Here is a 16,599-nt window from a genome sequence, read left to right as displayed (position 1 = left end):
ATTTGTTTACGTATAATTTATTTTAACCATATTGTTCAACAAATAAAAGGATTAAACGTGTTTTATTTCATAATTTAACATTTTTATTGTATAATTAAAAAATTAAAACATTAAACAATAAAAATAATAAGTTGGTTAACACAAAAAGAAATGAAAAATGAAGTTTTAAAATGATTAAACGTGTTTTATTTTATAATTTAACATTTTTATTGTATAATTAAAATTTTAAAACATTAAACAGTAAAAATAATAAGTTGGTTAATACAAAAAAGAAATGAAAAATGAAGTTTTAAAATGATTAAACATGTTTTATTTTATAATTTAACATTTTTCATTTTATAATTAACAATTTTTATTTTGTAATTTAAAATTTAAAACATTGATCAAAACAAATAAGATTTTGGTTTGATTTTACATTTTATATTGTTCTTGGATGCGTCTCCACAAGAATTCAGTATTTAACTTCATCTTTCATTATTTCTTCTCGAGAACAAAACTAACATTTTGTTTTTATTTTTAAATTATAAAATAAAACACATTTAATAATTTTAAAACTTCATCTTGCATTATTTCTCTCTTTTTATTATTTAAAACAACATGGTTAATTCTAAATCAAATTTTAATCACGGGATTACATTTTTAATAATCACGGAAATATAAACAAACTTCTGTTTACTATATATACATCCACATTTTTTTTATATAACAGGGTTTGAAGCTATTTGTACAACTATACGGCAAATCCTCCTCTTTACCCACATGTCCGACGCCTTACTTTTAGTTGTGTTATTTCCTTACGCATACGACTACCCATTCAGACTGAAAGGGGGAGAACTTGAATGCCTACTGGGGAGAACTGTAATGCCTAAGGGGGAGAACTTGAATGCCTACTAGACACTATCCTCGGGTGTCTAAGGTCTCTCTGTACAGGGGTTTGTCAGAACAACCTGGCATGAGGATACTTTTTCCATAGAAGTAAACGCTGACCAAATATTCAAAATCACATAGTATTCGCAGCCCAAATAAGATCTCCTCACTACAGCTACTCCACAGCTTTTTTGAGGAATGGTGAACCTTCTCCAAGTGATATTACCTCAAGTAATAGCACGAAGCTGGATACTCCACCAGATTAGATAAATTCTTGTCCTGGAATCAAGTAATACCAAGAGACCAAAATGAAAGATATACTACAACGTATAAAAATGGTTAATTGGGGAGAGGAAAATTATGTTCTCAATTCTTTACTAACTCAGTGCTTGAGAGATAAAGAACTTAAATGGAACATTCGAATATCTATGTATCTCATATAGAGTTCAAGTGTTAGCCCCTGGTTGTGGGGCCCTTGATTTCTGAGAACTTCAACTGAAGTAAAATAAAACAAGAGGGAAACTGAAAGGGACGGCTAGAATCCTGAAAAGATCTCTTGGTTGGACTCACTAAAATAGGGGTAAATGTCAGACATCTGGTTGGATGTCCCATCCCCTAGAAGAAAAAGTTTAAGAAAAATGAAAAAAAAAAGAGAGAAACCTTTTATAACGTTTCGCTTCTTACCTTTTCTCTTTGTGTTTTCAACAAAGTTTTTTTGTTGTTTTTGTTTTTTTGTTGTTTCTTTCAGGGTTTTTTTTTTCAATATACGTTAATTAAAAGGATAAAATAGAAACAAATCGAACTTACTAGGGGAGATAAAAACTTCCGGTGAATGCCGGAAAAATATCCAGTAAATAAAACGTTGTTTAGTAACGCGTTATTTGAATTTTAAACTAAATATTTTATCGTGGTTTATTTATTTATTTTTTTGTCATTTCATTTAACTTAATATGAAAATGGATAATAAACTTTAAAATATCAATTATTGAATGGAGTTTATTATTTCCTTTTCTTTAAAAACTTAGTTTTATTTTTATGGATACATGTGTCCAGTGACACCGATATGATAACTAAAATTGCAAATTATTCTTTGTTTGTTTTTTTATTCAAAATAACGAATGAATTTCTGTTTGCTTTTTTTAATATAAAAATAAAACATTGTAGATGTTAATAATTAAAAATAGTTTTAATATTTCAGGAACATTACGATAAGCAGTATTCATTCAATATTTTCACAAAAAATATTTAAAAAATATTTAATGTGGTTTTAATGATAAAAATTATCACAAACTTTTGTTTAAATGGTTTAATGACCGTTTTTATCTCAGAAAATATTCACATTCATTTCAAACCACGTGTGACATTCTGTTCATAAAAATCAGTAATCTTAACTCCATGCTATTCTCATGAGATCCTCATTTAACTAAGCCTGCATAATGAACACTCGTTACAAGAAAACATTTATGTTGGAACGATTTGAATTAATATTCCTAACACGTAAATAAATGTCATTTTATCCTAATATAGTGATTTCGCTGACTTCAAGAAATTCCCTAACCCTAACCCTAACCCTAAAAATTGATAGATCCCGATTATGAATGGGTGAACACAGAGTCACACAAATAGAAGTTAGTGACTGGTGAAAGACAAGCGCCCCGCCCCCCGCTAGGTCTAAAATAAAATGGATTTTCTTACATTTTTTGCTCCTGTAGGACTTATGCGTGATGCATTGTCTCTTGTTTCTATTGTGCAAAGCTAGATCTGTTACTAAACTCTCACTTTTGGGGGAGAGGCTAATAAAACTATCTTTTTTTTAATTCAATATCTTAAGACTTTATTTTACTAATTATCATTTCATTTAACTTAATATGAAAATGGATAATAAACTTTAAAATATCAATTATTGAGTGGACTGTATTATTTCCTTTTCTTTAAAAACTCCATTTTATTTTTATGGATTTATGTGTCCAGTGACACCAATATGGTGACTAAAATCGCAAATTATTGTCTTTTTAAATTAAAAAAAACTCATGAATACCTGTTTGCTTTTTTTATATATAAAAATAAAACATTGTAGATGTTAATTAAAAAAATTAAAAATACTTTTAATATTTAAGGAATATAACGATAAGCAGTATTCATTAAATATTTTCACAAAATATATTAAAAAATATTTAATCGGGTTTTAATGATAAAAATTATCACGAAAATTTGTTTACATGGTTTAATGACCGTTTTTCTCTCATAAAATATTCACATTCATTTTAACCCACGTGTGGCACTCTCTTCATAAAAATCAGTAATCTTAACTCCATGCTAATCTCATGAGATCCTCATTTAGCTAAGCCTGCATTATGAACACGTTACAAGAAAATATTTACGTTGGAACAATTTGAATTAATATTTCTAACACATAAATAAATGTCATTTCATTTTAATACAATGATTTTGATTTATGAATTAGTGATACTCTACTACTTTTGACTTCAAGAAATTCCCTAACCCTAACCCTAACCCTAACCCTAAAAATTGATAGATCCCGATTATGAATGGATGAACACAGAGTCACACACATAGAAGTTAATGACTCCATGGTCAATTTTTACAAATTGGCACCACTTTCCTGAGTTCTATAGGGTCAGAATTTTTAAAAAATCGTTATACATTTTGTACATTCATCTTAGTTTATTTTGAATCAGTTCATATGCGTGTTATATTTGTACAGTGGTAACGTCACCAGCTTTGAATACTACAGTTTTTACTTTTGGTTTCGATTCTAGCTGATGACACCCAAATACGTTTTTTATTGCTTCTGTCATCATCGACTCTATAATCATATATGGACAAATTAAAATATCATTTTTAAGAATATTTAATAACTGGTTAAAGACAGAGCTAGGTCTAAAATGAAATGGATTTTCTTACATTTTTTGGCTTCTGTAGGACTTATGCGTGACATATTTTCTCTTGTTTTTATTGTGCAAAGCTAGATCTGTTACTAAACTCTCACTTTTGGGGGAGAGGCTAATAAAACTATCTTTTTTTTAATTCAATATCTTAAGACTTTATGTTACTAATTATCTTTGAAGCCGATGTGAAAACATTTTTCATTATAAACTTCTTTCACATATGATTTTTTCCAATATAGAGATTAACTTTAGACTTTAATCTTTAAAATCCAATCAAGACATAATTAGAAATTTAAAAAAAGTATAAGACGGCTTTCTAAACTGTTACGCTATCAGTTTCCGCCATTAGATTGCACGTACAACGAATTAGAGAAATAATAAAGATGAAACTTGTAATCTGTTCTCTCTCATGTAAATATTAAAATGTTAAATAAAATAATACTAATTTTATCCGTGATATTCACCAAATTGATCGGCTCTATTTCGCAATAACTTTTTTTCCTCTTTAATTTTGTTTTCTGCGAACTTGTTCTTCCGTTCGTCATTTTGAATGTTAAGTTGAGTTTGTAAAGTCAATCACATTTGAAACATTTTTTCCTTTATAAAAGCAGATAAAATTATTCAAAAGCAGATTATAAAAAAACGTAAGTATTACTACATGAATTTAGTATCGATTTTTTCGCATTTGCAGAATACGTTAAAAATGTAAGGGAGATAACTACATTTACTAAGCCAATAATCCTAATGAAAATTTTGATTTATTGTTGAAAATTTTTCACTGTCGACAGTATCTTGTTTTCAATAAATTTAAACTTAAAAAACAACTTTATTGTTTACCAAAGACAAAATAATTATATTAATTTTAAATGATATTAACTGCTTCACAAGTTTAAAGTAAAAACAAATGTCTTTTGTTTTTTTATTTTTTTTCAGCAGATTATTTTATAGTTTTTCAGGTGTGCTAAAAACGAATATATACTTCAAAAGTGACGTAGAGAATGATTTTTCATGATACAAGAAAATTACTTTTTCAAAAAGTGGGGATCAGTTTTCAATATAAATTTAATGTAAAATAAGCACCCATTTTCTGGCCACAAGGTGATAATTTTTTTATTTGTTTTCTTTGAGTGTCTGAAAGCCGTTTTGGTAAATTGTTATTTATTTTCCACTTTAACAATCATCTTTAACATTACAACTTCGATAGGTTTTTGGGTATGCTGAAAACGAATATCACATTTTAATTTGCTGCAAACAAGTAGGTATCTGGATATTAAAGTATGTAATTATTTGTTACGAGTGGAGGCCAATTAAGTATGCATTTGCACATACAGAATTGATCACCACCGATCACATAAGGGATTACATTGCATAATATTTGGAAAACTACTTGTTTGTGGCATATATGCGCACTTGCACATAAAAAATGGTCACCACTGATGACATAAGGAATGACAGATATCTGTAAATTTTTTGTAGGCATCAAGGCCCAAAGACCACTCGAGCATAAAGGTTAAAGAGTGTACAGTAGTCAATTTGACAGTATAGTAATGTTAGTAATGGAAATTCGGTAAATTTGTTAACTTAATTGGAACGGCTCATCAAAAACTTGTTTACATTGGACTTGAAGACAACCATATTGTAGTAGCTAAAAAAGCAGGCAAACAGAAGACAGTTCAACAGGCGTATAGTTCTAAGAAAGAAGCTTCGTTCATGCAATATATGTTTAGGAACAGATAAAGAGTGGGGGATTATTGATAGTGTTTTCAGCTAGACGAGTGTTTCTTGTAAAAGTTTGGTGATTGGAACCATAGATTGAAGCTCAGTCGAGCAGTTGCCATGAAAATAACGATAAAGCAGAGACAAACTTGCAACATCTCTTCTGTGAGAAAGAGGTTGCAGGGAAAAGAAAAGGACATCTCCTACGATGCTACAAAGTTTATTTTGAACTCTATCAAAGCAGGATAAGTTCTTTCTAGCAGCTTCTTCCCAGATGTGGCACAAGTACTCCCTCTTTGGACGTAGCTGACTCTTATATAGCTAGAGAATTGCATCAGCAGGTAGATATCTACCGGATCGATAGAAGGATCCCAGCGTTTTTCCAGCAGCCTTTGCAACAGATTTGATGTATGTGTTTCATTTCAGGTCAAGCCCAGAAGAACATGAGGCCTCCCTAAGACGAGAGCCATTCATTTCAATTGATGCCAGATATGGATCAGAGCGTTGATAATGTAAAGATAAAAGCTTGGGTTTAGATGCATTAAAAGTAACCAGCCACCTCTTTCTGCATTGTACCAGGTGCTCAAGATCAGAGGAGAGAATCGGAGAAAGCTTAGTCATTTACGGTCTTTTATGTGCTACCATAGATAGTAGTGTCATCAGCATAAATGTCTATGAATGATGTAAGGATGTGATTTGGAAGATCATTAATGTAGATCAGGAAGAGAGTTGGGCCCAGGATGAACCTCTGACGGACTCCAGCATTAATACTGTGAGCTTCTGATTTCGGCCCATCAACTACTATTATGAACCTGTCAGAGAGAAATGACTTAATAATTGAGAAGACATTTCCAGCTATACCGTAGCTGGAGATCTTGTGAACCTATATTCCATATCTTATCAAAGGCCTTTGATATGTTTAGAGCAATTGCTCTAGAAAGGAAGCCTCTGTCGAGAGATTCGCTAATCTTATGAGATATAACTGTAAGCACATCTGCTGTAGATCTAGCAGAATGGAAACCATATTGCATGTCACTAAGAAGGCTCTTTTTGCTGAGATGGTTAATTACGTCTCTATTTAACACAGATTCCAGCAACTTACTCATGACGCACAGGTGACTTATTGGCCTGTACTGAGAAGGATCACCTGAATTCTTAAATACAGGGCATACTGATGAGGTTTTCCAGGGTGTTGGAAAGCAATTATTTTTAAGACAACGTTTAAACAGTCTTGTAAGTATGGGCGCTAGTTCTGGTTGAAGTTTTTTAGTACTATGATTGGAATACCGTCAGGGCCGGCTGCTTTACTGAAATCAAGGTTTTAGATTAGCTTGGCAACATCATGTACAGATATTTGTATATCACATAGCGTGTTTTCTGATGCAGAAGGAAATATTGGGGGTTGGTGGTCTTGGTCGCAAAGGGTAGAAATAGCTGCAAAGTTCTTGGCAAAGAGTTTGGCTTTGTCTGATGCTGACGAGATTTCCTTAGGTCCATTGATGATAGTTGGTGTAAAATGTTTTTGACTTGTGATGGGGGATATGAGACGAATGCATTCGCCAATCATTTTTATAACCAACGGCTGTGCTTAACAACCAATCAAAACATCGCAAAATTATTATAAAAATCGTCGAATTTTGGATTCAATCAGTTCGCCATTTGCTACGTCACGGACCACATTTAATTCTTCGCCACCATCTTGGTTGCTGATCTGAACTACGCCGCCATCTTGGTTATTGATCTGAACTACGCCGCCATCTTTGTTCAACATAATATCTCAGAACTTAAGAGGTTACCTATGCGACGGACCGCATTTGATTCTTGGTCACCATCTTGGTTACTGATCTGAACTACACCACCATCTGTGTTCAGCACAATGTCTCAAAACTTAAGAGTTGGGATAGAGTACACGCTTCTGTTGAGGATTCTGTTTGCTATTTGCCAAAACTGGTGGGAACCAAGCATCTGCTCAGCTACTGTCGACTGGATGGACATACAACCCTCACATGTTCTTTTTTACAATGGTTGTTGGCAGTTCGAAAAGCAGCAGATTATTCTTTATTTTTGTTCTTAAATATCCTGGTGTCTTTATTGAAAGAGGAAATCAGAAAAGAAACAAAAAATACTTTTGCATCCCCCCCCAAAGGCAAAAAATGACCCCTTTCTATGTGGCAATAAAGTGGGTGCTCAATTTACGTTTAATTTATATTTCAATGTGATCTTTCACTTCTTACAAAAGTATTTTTTTATATGAAAACTATTTCTCTGCACCTTTTTTTGAAGTATATATTCGTTTACAGCACCCTCAAAAACTTATAAAAGTCGTCATTGTAAAAGCTTTTTTTTGGGGGGGGGAAAGATTTTAACATTGACCAAAACAACAAACCTTAAAAATAGCTTTTACTTAATTATAAAAATAATTATGATTCTTAAAATAATTACAATATTACATTTCTGAATTTTTTAGATGAGGAATGATTCTTTGTATTTTTTAGATTATTAAGACTACTGTTCTCATCTTGAGTGTTATTTATTGTGCAAACATTGTAAAAATAACACTGCTTGACGGGAAAAGTAAAAGATTATCTTATGCCAGCATCACTGATATTTTTCTTTTTCAACTGGTATGGTCACCCTGAGATACTGTTCTACATCATCCACTTTCCTGGAGCCACATTTCCTTCTATGTTTTCCTATTATTATTATTATTATTATTATTATTATTATTATTATTATTATTATTGCAACGACATTATTTTTCTCTAATCGATCTTACTACTGAAAGTTACAAAAGTCGTAATTCTAAAGGGTTTGAGGGAGGTTTGGAAAGGTTCCAGACATTGACCAAAACAACAAACCTTACAAATAGTTTTGACTGAATTAAAAAAACATTATGATTCTTAAACAAATTACAATATTACAGTTCTAGATTTTTTAAATGAGGAATGCTTCTTTGTATTATTTAGATTATTAAGACTACTGTTCTCATTTTGGATAGGCTTCTTGCAAAAGCTCTGTATAACACTGCTTGACGGGAAAAGTAAAAGATTGATGTATCTCTTTAACCTTTTGTAGCCACATTTCCTTCTACGTTTTTTATTATTGGTCTTATTACTTACCCTACTGCCTTTTCAATTCTGATTTCAGTCCCTGCAAAAAATGTAAAAATACCTGCTCCATTATAACAATAGCATGCTACTGACCAAAGAACAAGATTACAATACAACTCAACTTTATATATATATATATATATATATATATATATATATATATATATATATATATATATATATATATTATTTTTTAAAATATAATATACATACATATATATATATAATCTGTTTTGGGGGCAGAAATACGAGGGTAAAAAGAGTTGCATCTTACTTAATTGTTTTCTTTTTTCGTTTTCCGCAACTTAACATGAACTTTCTTTATCACACGTCCACAGTTCTGTCTAGGCTTGTTTATTCTTTGTTCGAATAATTAGTAAAAAACGGCACCAAATGAAGTAATTGTGCAGTAGATTTTTCGTCAGCAAGAAAACAATTGTACATTTCATTTTGTATAATAATATAAGATAAAGAGTGTCGACCAGGAGGTGGGTAGATGGAGCCACGCTTGTGATATTTTGATTTACAACTGAGTGCAGACATCTATTGTCTTTTGCCTTTTTCTTTGGGCTATATATGTGACCTGTATTTTGCAGGTTTGCTTACGTTTGACAGCTGCACATGTCAAAAAGTTGATCTTTAACCAGTGACAATACCAATTCTGATAACCTAACCACATTGTTCAATGCATTTGCTACCAGCTGTCATGCGTGTGCGCACCTTCAACATGCAACACAAAGGAATTAAACTCTTGTTACTTTTACTTTCCAAGTCATGTAATGCCACATAGGGTTAACATCATTAAAAAGATTCTCATAACACAACAATAATATATATCTTTAAATATGTAACCAATATCAAAACATCAATTCTCACAATGTATATTATGTAAAGAAAGTAACAATCTGTTTCCTACAACACTGAACAAAAGCAATATGTACTAATAACAATACATATCAAAAATCGTTCCTGAATGTTGTTGTCATGTTATGTGGATAACGGCTTGTACACCATACATGAAGGAATTGTTAGAAAACATTAAAAGAATATCTAATCTATAAAACGTCAGGATAGTAGTCAAGAGTGGTTCGACTCTCCAGAACATGCTGTGCATGTAAAGCTGCTTATGAAAAAATCACGACAAAGAGATTCCATGTAAATGTAGAAAATTATACAAATATAACCCATGTCATTCACTAACAGTAAAATTTAAAAAAAAAACATTGAAAAGCTGTAATATGTTGAAGGATATAAAAATCAGTTATGGCGGAATATATATGGATGGAAAAAGGAAACCATCTACATTTATGGGATGAAGTAAAAATTATAGATGAAGAACAGTGAAGACCAAGCTGGCTTTAGAAAAACAGCACATGCATATAATATGGAGCAATAAATAGTGATAAATAGTAGTGAAATTCAATTGTAAGTTACATACTCCTTAACGTGTAAGTTTCAATCCTCTGTGAGATTGAAAATAGAATTTCAAATTATGTACAACTTTATCAGTCAACAACACACGGCATGCTACTCTTATGCACTAAATAAATTCAATTGTAAGTTACTCCTGAATGTTAAAATTTCAATCCCTTGTGAGATTGAAAATAGAATTTCAAATTATGTAGGACTTCTGAATGGAACCCTTTGCTTAGTACATTAGAGTATCATGCTCTTGTGTTTTAAGCGATGACTGGAACAATTGCCAAAACAACAAACTCTTCCAAATTATACCTATACTTAAAAAAATACTTCAAAAATTATTAAATCCCAGTAAACCATGCTAAGTATACTATGTCACAAACCTTATACAGTGAAACACCTTTTACCTAACTGCTATGATCTCACATCAACACTGCTACCAGGCCACAAACTTAAAAGAACTCTTTGAAAAAGAAAACCCTAAAACTATTCTAAATTTCCTTAAATAGCAAACCTTTACCATAAAACATAAATGTCATCAAATAAACTATTCCGAAACATTATCTACATATACCCAGAGAAAATCGACTCTGAAAGTATTAAAAGAATCAAAATTCTTAGATAGCATTAAATTAAAGACGGTCGATATGCTGGTTAAACGAACATTAGAATTTTGTAAGATCAGACGTAACATAAAAATGTTGGAAAATAACACCCAAGATGAGAACAGTATTCTGAAGAATCCAAATAATATGAATAATCAATCCTCATCTCTAAAATGAATGTATGTAAAACGTTTTAAAGTAGAAAAATAATTTTGTTAACAAACCAGTATTTATCAAAACTATAGCCATTTTATTTTGAATTTAATTAATAATAAATTTATATTAATAAAAATTAAAATAATAAATTCAATTTAACTAAATGATATTTTTTAAAATGTATTTTATATTTTCAGAGTTTGCAACAATGAAAAGAAATACAATAATGAAGAAGGACCTTACATCATTGGTGACTTAAATAAGTTTATAATAATATAATTTCTTCAGATAAAATTTCTAAAGTCGAAATTTGTTTGCATGTCTCACCCTACTACCCATTGCATATAATTTTTGTGGAATTGGATGCGGGCAAACATGGGAGACAAACTGCATTCTTGTGAAGTATGTGATTATTCATTTGCACGGAAGTCACATTTGTTTAGTCATATGAAAACACATACGGGAGAGAAACCACATTCTTGCGAAGTATGTGGGTCTTCATTTGCACTGAAGTCAACTTTGTTGAGTCATATGAAAACACATACGGGAGAGAAACCACATTCTTGTGAAGTATGTGGTTCTTCTTTTGCATGGAAGTCAAGTTTATTGGTTCATATGAGAACACATACGGGAGAAAAACCGCATTCTTGTGAAGTATGTGGGTCTTCATTTGCAGAGAAGTCAACTTTGTTGAGTCATATGAAAACACATACGGGAGAGAAACCATATTCTTGTGAAGTATGTGGTTCTTCTTTTGCATGGAAGTCAAGTTTATTGGTTCATATGAGAACACATACGGGAGAGAAACCACATTCTTGTGAAATATGTTGTTCTTCTTTTGCACAGAAGTCAAATTTGTTGGTTCATATGAAAACACATACAGGAGAGAAACCACATTCTTGTGAAGTATGTGGTTCTTCTTTTGCACAGAAGTCAAATTTGTTACGTCATATCAAAACACATACGGGAGACTGACATACTGCACAACAGGTGAGGATACAGCACAACAGCACAACAAAAAAAGCGACCGTAATAGAGGTCAGTGTACTTAATGATACAAGGCTTAACAGAGTTGAGAGGGAAAAGATAACAAAGTATCAAGGACTTATGTATGATATGAAACGAAATTGGAAATTAAAAGACGTTTCAATTATACCAGTCATCATAGGAGCAACTGGGCTTATGAAAAAGAACTTTAAAAAGTACATAGCAAGCATACCCGGTGAACCAAGTGCAAGTGAAATACAAACGATTGCACTGAAAGGGACGGCTAGAATCCTGAAAAGATCTCTTGGTTGGACTCACTAAAATAGGGGTAAATGTCAGACATCTGGTGGATGTCCCATCCCCTAGAAGAAAAAGTTTAAGAAAAATGAAAAAAAAGAGACTGACATAGTTATATGGGACAAGAGGGAGAAAGTAGCAGCCCTACTGGAAAAAAGTATCCTTAATTAAGCTGGCCTTAACAGACCATAGATGGAAAATAACAAAATACCGAGGACGTGGGTACAACATGAAAAGAAACTGGAATCTTTAGAATTTATCAATCATACTAGTTATTATAGAAGCAACCGAAAAAATTTCAAAAACTATCTGGCAAATATACCTGGTTAATCAAGTGCAAAAAATACAAATAATAGCACTAAAAGGGATAGGTAGAATCTTAAAAAGATTTTCTGGTTGGAGTAACTAAACTAATGGGAAAATGTTTGGCATGCCATAGAATGCTCCATCCCCAGGAAAAACAAACTGATGAGAAAATCAAAACCAAAGAAACAAATCACATTCTTGTGAAATACGTGGTTCCTTTGGAGAGAAGTCAGATTCATTGCATCATATGCTAACACATATGGGAAACAATATCTGATGATCTTTCAAAATCCATACCTCAAAATTGTATATCAGCATCATGAAGCAAGAACCAGTAGGACAACCTCAATCACATAGTCAGCCAACTATTTTGCACAAGACCGTCTTACAAATATGTCAGAATCAGAAAACAAGTCTACTATAGAAATCACCAAAACAAATCTTTAAAAATACTCGAGAACTTTCATGAGAGAGAAAAAGACACATGAGCCAAACAATAACATGATAAATATTTTCTGGATTTATTCCCCCAAGAATTTTTAAATAAGGAAGGTTTTATAGACTGGCTTAAAAGAGGATAGCGCCACTATTATCAGGACAGAATTATAATGACTGCTCACGATCAAAGATTTATTCCCAATGTTTCTAATAAGATGAAGCATAACAAGTGTAGTTTGTGCAAAAGAGAAGTTAGTTTGAGCCATTTGACATTTGCTAGAGGATGGCTACTATACAATTAAATACAATGGATTGTGTAAATATATCCACATCATCTGTAAAATGTTGAATATTGAATGCTGCAGAAAGTACTGGGAAAAACAGTTGAACATATAACGAAATACCAGAGTTTTATGTACGACATAGAAAAGAAACTGTAATCTTTAGAAATCTGTATTCTATAATTATAGCAGTAACTTAAATAAGACAAAGCTATTTTAAACACTACCTTGCAAATATACCTGGTGAACCAAGATCAAAAGAGATTCAAGCAATTCCCCATAAAGAGACAAACATTTTTAATTATTTGTCGGTTGAAATGTATGGATGCGCCATCATCCTTTAAATAAAATAATTGAGTAAAAAAACTAACCTCATTTCTGTGAAGTATGTGATAGCTTGCATAGACGAAACATTTGATGTGTAACTTGCACTCTGTTGCCAAACTGCTAAATCCAAACTCGACACCCTGTTGTCAAAACTTCTAACTCTAAAACTTAACTTGAGGAACTTAAATCAGACAAAAGAATTGTTTAAAATACCTGGCAAATATACCTGTGAACCAAGTGCAAGAGACATTTGCATAGAACATGTATTGTGTAATATACAAAAATATACTGGATACAAAAGAACTTTAATAGAACCTACAAATATCTATGTATCTCATATAGAGTGCGAGTGTGAGCCACAGGTAGGGAGTCCTTTGATTTCTTAGTACTTCGACTTATCAGGTTAATTCGATATTTTTAAAACTTCTAATTCAAAAATTTAACATTCTGTTATCAAAACTTGCAACTCCAAAACTTTACACTTTGTTTTCAAAACATCCAAATCCACAAGAAACCCTTTTGTCAAACCTATTAACTTTACAACTCAACATTCTGTTGTCAAAACTATTAACCCCACAACTCGACATTCTGTTGTCAAAACGTCCAACTCAAAAACTCAACACATTTCTAGTTTACTTGCACATGCCTACATACGCAGCACATTCTCTTTAACTCGTCCTCTATTCTGTATGCTTCTTTTTAAAATTCACCTGTTTCTTTTGCAAAGAAATGGCGACATTCTGCCACTCATAAAATCAATTGGATGCACCCATTTTTTTCTATATTCCTGCTACACAACCGACCCTTTGAAGCACGCACACATACAAGCCAAATAATTTTGATTTTTCCTGCAAAGTAAAATAAGAAAAACTGAAAATATTTTTTGTAATGTAGCTCCTCTTTTTATATGAAATCAGCTTTAGACAAACATGCCCACATACAATTGTACTGTTTTGAGATTTTGTGAATGTCTCCCATCTGTTTGTTCTATTCACAAATGATAAAATTTTGAAAAAGTTAAACACCATATTTTTCTATTCTTACTATATGTGTATGTTGGTATTCTTGTTATATGTTTGTGTTGGTATTCTTGTTATATGTATGTGTTGGTATTATTGTTATATGTGTGTGTTAGTATTCTTGTTACATGTGTGTGTGCGTTTGTGTTCTTGTTATATGTGTGTGTTTGTATTCTTGTTATTCATGAAGAAAGTTATGCCAAGCTATTCATGAAGAAAATGATGTCAAGCTATTCATGAATAAAATGATGTCAAGCTATTCATGAAAAAATGATATCAAGCTATTCATGAAAAAAATGATGTCAAGCTATTAATGAATAAAATGATGTGAAGCTATTAATAAAATGATGTCAAGCTATTCATGAATAAAATGATGTCAAGTTATTCATGAATAAAATGATGTCAAGTTATTCATGAATAAAATGATGTCAAGCTATTCATGAATAAAATGATGTCAAGCTATTCATGAATAAAATGATGTCAAGCTATTCATGAAAAAATGATATCAAGCTATTCATGAAGAAAATGATGTCAAGCTATTCATGAATAAAATGATGTCAAGCTATTCATGAATAAAATGATGACAAGCTATTAATGAAGAAAATGATGTCAAGCTATTCATGAAGACAATGATGTCAAGCTATTCATGAACAAAATGATGTCAAGCTATTCATGAAGAAAATGATGTCAAGCTATTCATGAAGAAAATGATGTCAAGCTAGTCATGAAGAAAATGATGTCAAGTTATTCATGAATAAAATGATGTCAAGTTATTCATGAATAAAATGATGTCAAGCTATTAATGAAGAAAATGATGTCAAGCTATTCATGAAGAAAATGATGTCAAGCTATTCATGAAGAAAATGATCTCAAGTTATTCATGAATAAAATGATGTCAAGTTATTAATGAAAAAATGATGTCAAGCTATTCATGGAAAAATGATATCAAGCTATTCATGAAAAAAATGATGTCAAGCTATTCATGAATAAAATGATGTCAAGCTATTCATGAAAAAATGATATCAAGCTATTCATGAATAAAATGATGTCAAGCTATTCATGAATAAAATGATGTCAAGCTATTCATGAATAAAATGATGTCAAGCTATTCATGAATAAAATGATATCAAGCTATTCATGAATAAAATGATGCCAAGCTATTCATGAAAAAATGATATCAAGCTATTCATGAATAAAATGATATCAAGCTATTCATGAAAAAAATGATATCAAGCTATTCATGAATAAAATGATGTCAAGCTATTCAAGAAGAAAATGATGTCAAGCTATTCATGAAGAAAATGATCTCAAGTTATTGATGAATAAAATGATGTCAAGCTATTCATGAATAAAATGATGACAAGCTATTCATGAAGAAATTGATGTCAAGCTATTCATGAAGGAAATGATGTCAAGTTATTCATTAATAAAATGATGTCAAGTTATTTATGAAAAAAATGATGTCAAGCTATTCATGAAGAAAATGATGTCAAGTTATTCATGAAAAAAATGATGTCAAGTTATTCATGAATAAAATGATGTCAAGCTATTCATGAATAAAATGATGACAAGCTATTCATGAAGAAAATGATGTCAAGCTATTCATGAATAAAATGATGTCAAGTTATTCATGAATAAAATGATGTGAAGCTATTCATGAAAAAAATGATGTCAAGCTATTCATGAAGAAAATGATGTCAAGCTATTCATGAAGAAAATGATGTCAAGCTATTCATGAATTAAATGATGTCAAGTTATTCATGAAGAAAATGATGTCAAGCTATTCATGAATAAAATGATGTCAAGTTATTCATGAATAAAATGATGTCAAGTTATTCATGAATAAAATGATGTCAAGCTATTCATGAATAAAATAATGTCAAGCTATTCATTAAGAAAATGATGTCAAGCTATTCATGAATAAAATGATGTCAAGCTATTCATGAATAAAATGATGTCAAGTTATTCATGAATAAAATGATGTCAAGCTATTCATGAATAAAATGATGTCAAGTTATTCATGAAGAAAATGATGTCAAGCTATTCATTAATAAAATGATGTCAAGCTATTCATGAAGAAAATGATGTCAAGCTATTCATGAATAAAATGATGTCAAGTTATTCATGAAAAAAATGATGTCAAGTTATTTATGAAAAAAATG

The 16,599-nt window shown here is 31.1% G+C and overlaps 1 long non-coding RNA gene across 1 annotated transcript in view; it reads left to right on the top strand.

Annotated features, from left to right (window-relative positions):
• LOC145270517 (uncharacterized) overlaps positions 1 to 12,452 on the top strand; it is a 171,845-nt gene extending 159,393 nt beyond the window's left edge. The window contains exon 2 of the long non-coding RNA XR_013865410.1: positions 10,980 to 12,452. This is a non-coding gene — a long non-coding RNA (uncharacterized LOC145270517). The remainder of the gene's footprint in view (positions 1 to 10,979) is intronic.
• The last annotated feature ends 4,147 nt before the right edge of the window (positions 12,453 to 16,599 follow it).

Source organism: Euprymna scolopes, chromosome 46, assembly GCF_053919585.1.
Source record: "Euprymna scolopes isolate OS-2025 chromosome 46, ASM5391958v1, whole genome shotgun sequence".
NCBI classification, from domain to species: Eukaryota; Metazoa; Mollusca; class Cephalopoda; order Sepiida; family Sepiolidae; genus Euprymna; species Euprymna scolopes.
The sequence above is the reverse complement of the archived record's forward strand: the minus strand, read 5'-3'. Positions and strand labels throughout refer to the sequence as shown.